Source organism: Marmota monax, unplaced genomic scaffold (genome assembly GCF_021218885.2).
Source record: "Marmota monax isolate L192 unplaced genomic scaffold, Marmota_monax_Labrador192_F-V1.1 WCK01_AAM20220418_F8-fsc00767, whole genome shotgun sequence".
NCBI lineage: Eukaryota > Metazoa > Chordata > Mammalia > Rodentia > Sciuridae > Marmota > Marmota monax.
Window position 1 is genome coordinate 134,058 of NW_026694656.1, and position 3,474 is coordinate 137,531.

The window sequence follows — 3,474 nt, forward strand, 5'->3', positions numbered from 1 at the left end:
TTCTGAAAAAGAGGCTACATCTTCTTTTCTCTGAATTGTCATGATTTAATCTTCCACAACTTTAAATTAAACCCAAACAAGTCACTGATAACACCAGAAACAGCTGACAAGATGACAACCTGGGTGATGTTATAAAGCAGCAGATTCACTGTAAGCCCATATAATCTAAATGGGGCTGTCCAGTTCCTTTAGTAGTTTAGTAGCCAGTTTTAAAACATTATTCAATAGTGTCAGTTCCTCCTTTTTCCTAGGTTTTTTCTCCATTTTCAAGTAGAGGTTTATCTGCTCGGTAGGTAATATTGAGCTATTGCTATATACTTTACTTATTTCTGATCCAAGGGTAACAAATCTTAAGAGAAAAATGTGTTAATGAGATGCACCAGATTACCAGTTCCCAGTTGTAGTGAAAATCAAGGAAGTTCTCATGCACACGAAGCAGCTGAGTGCAACAAATAAATACAACTGAGATAGTCAACAAGAAAGCAGACGATACTATTACATCAACTGATCTCTGAGGACCTCGACACTTAACATAGGGACAGAGAGATAGCCACATTTTTACATCTATACTTTCTTCAGCCGGAAATGAGGAATCTTAGATTCCTGTGCCTTCTTTGTAGCTATTAAATATCCAAAGAATTTTGCAAAAAGTAGTTGCTATTAATAAGTTCTTTTTGCTACACAGAGCAAGAAAAAGAAAGTCCATACAAGAGAGATATGGACCACAAAACATATTATAACCATAAAAAGAACCATGACATCTTCATTAGAACCAAATGAAATCACATAAACTTCTGAAGCAGAATGTGCTGTGAGTTGTTTCAAGTCTGCAGCTTGAGAAAGTCAAAAAACAAATGGGATTAAACCCAGGATTAGAGAGATTACATTTCCAAAACTCTGGTATCCTATTCCTCCTATATGGCTGATCACTCTGTTCATTATCATTACACTGATTTCAAGTACAGACATTTCTGCTTTATTACAGTCATTGCCTTCCTATACTATAGCACTTATTTTTCTAATTCTGAGGGGGACCTATGAAGCCAGGGCAAATGACTCTAACGAAAATGGTAGTCTCCATATTATTTTTTCACACATGGAATAATTTGAGGATTTTCCACATCTGTCTCACTGGTACAAGATAAATGGCATTCTGCACAATGTAACAAGTGTTCCCATGATATATCTTCTGTTTCAGACTCTGGACTTGTGCTCTTAGAATACTGTCTGGAACTTGAACAGTGAGAGTTGCAACTAGTACCTGATTTAGGGGCATCCTTATTAGGATAATGTTTCTTATAATAGTGTGACTTTGTATTCTGAAGGATGTTTTCAGAACTCCTGTCTACATGACGACATAATGAGTATCCTGTTTCAGGACCTTCCTCAACAGACACTTCATCAGAATAATTTGTTGTTGTCCTATGGGTGTCTTTTCTGGGAATATTCCTCTTGTCCCTGTGATCCAGGCTGTCTCTTCTGCTTTAACAGTTTCACACTGAGTTTTGGGGTTTTGCATTCCATCTTCACTGCTTTTAACAGACTTTTTTTTTTCCATCAAGAGATACATAGCCATTGTCAGTCTCAGTTGACTGACCAATTGAATTATTTGCTTTCTTTGATCCTGATAAAAAGAATGCAGCATTCCAGAGATCTCTGAAGACAGTATCAACACGGTAAGTGGTGCTTGTACTGTGGCTCTGAACTGCTCCTTCCTGTGTGTTTTCTGTGACACTAGAACCATCTTCTTCCCTATGTCTGTCCAAATGAGCTGCTTTTCTTAATTTACTTCTCTTTTATTGCCTGTACCTAATGGGTTTGGATATTCTTGTTGAAACAATATGGCAATGCAGAGTTCCCAAGAGCAGCATCAGCCATGTCTGCCAGATCACTTCTGTCAGAGGTATACCATGTGGGCTGGAAGTGGACAGAATAATACTAGTACAGCAACTTGAAGAAGATAAAGGACAAGAAGCCAGAAAAAGATGACTTTTGATGTTAATTGTAACCACCACGGGAAGCGAAAAAAAAAAAAAAAGAAAGAAAAAAATCGACTTGAATAATTCCCTTTCTGGTCAGAGAACTCCAAGGACTTTCAGGTTTTCCCTTAGCAAATGCAGACCCTCTTACAAAATCAATATCAATGAGATCTGGTTTCACATGTCCTGTTTTCTTTGGTTTATTCCTTAAACCCTTAATTTCTCTTTGTTCAACAGATTCTTCCCATATTTGTTGATCATATGCTCCAATCTTCTTTTGATACCAGACTACAGCATCTGTGACTTTGGATGTCATTTTTTCTACTGAAATTGCATGTTCCTCATTTGAAGCATAGGAGCAGGCGATGTACCGCTAGGAGGCACTGGGGTGCACTGGGACACATTGAGGCCAGCACTGTTGCTGCTGCCACCACTGCCTCCTGAGCCCAAGGATCCACAGCAATGCTGCCAGAGAGGAGGGCACGCTACCTCCAGAGCATCACCTCACCCGCTTTCCTTTAGAGTTCCCCCCACGCCCCCCACCTCCCCTTTTGGGTTTTTGGGATTGGCTAACTTCACTTAGCATTATCTTCTCTAACTCCATTCATTTACCTGCAAATGTCATGATTTTATAAATTCTCTTTTATTGCTGAGTAATAATCCATTGTGTATCTATGCCACATTTTTTATCCATTCATTTACTGAAGGGCATCTAGGTTGGCTCCATAGTTTAGCTATTGTGAATTGTGCTGCTATAAACATTGATGTGGCTGTGTCCCTATAGTATGCTGTTTTTAAGTGCTTTGGGTATAGACAAAGGAGAGGGATAGCTGGGTCAAATGGTGGTTCCATTCCCAGTTTCCCAAGGAATCTCCATACTGCTTTCCATATTGGCTGCACCAATTTGCAGTCCTACTAGCAATGTATGAGTGTACCTTTTTATACCCACCATAGCCAACACTTATTGTTATTTGTCTTTATAATAGCTGCCATTCTGACTGGAGTGAGATGAAATCTTAGAATGGTTTTGATTTGCATTTCTCTAATTGCTAGAGATGATGAATATTTTTTTTGTATCATCTTGTTAGAAGTGTCTGTTCGGGTCCTTGGCCCATTTATTAGATTTTTTGGTGCTTATCTTTTTTAGTTCTTTATATACCCTAGAGATTAGTGCTCTCTCTGACGTGTTAGGGGTAAGATTTTCTCCCAAGATGTTGGCTGTCTGTTCACATCACAGATCATCTCTTTTGCTGAGAAGAAACTTTTTATTTTGATTCCATCTCATTTATTGATTTTTGATTTTAATTCTTGCACTATAGGAGTCTTATTAAGGAAGTTGGGGCCTAATCCCACATGATGGAGATTAGGGTCTACTTTTTCTTCTATTAGACACAGGGTCTGTGGTTGTATTCCTAAATCCTTGATCCACTTTGAGTTGAGTTTTGTGCATGGTGAGAGATAGGAGTTTAATTTCATTTTGTTGCATATGGATTTC

The 3,474-nt window shown here is 38.5% G+C and overlaps 1 pseudogene; it reads right to left on the reverse strand.

The window, feature by feature from the left end:
* Nucleotides 1-2,295, reverse strand: LOC124078387 (protein PHTF2-like; annotated as a pseudogene).
* Nucleotides 2,296-3,474: the final 1,179 nt, after the last annotated feature.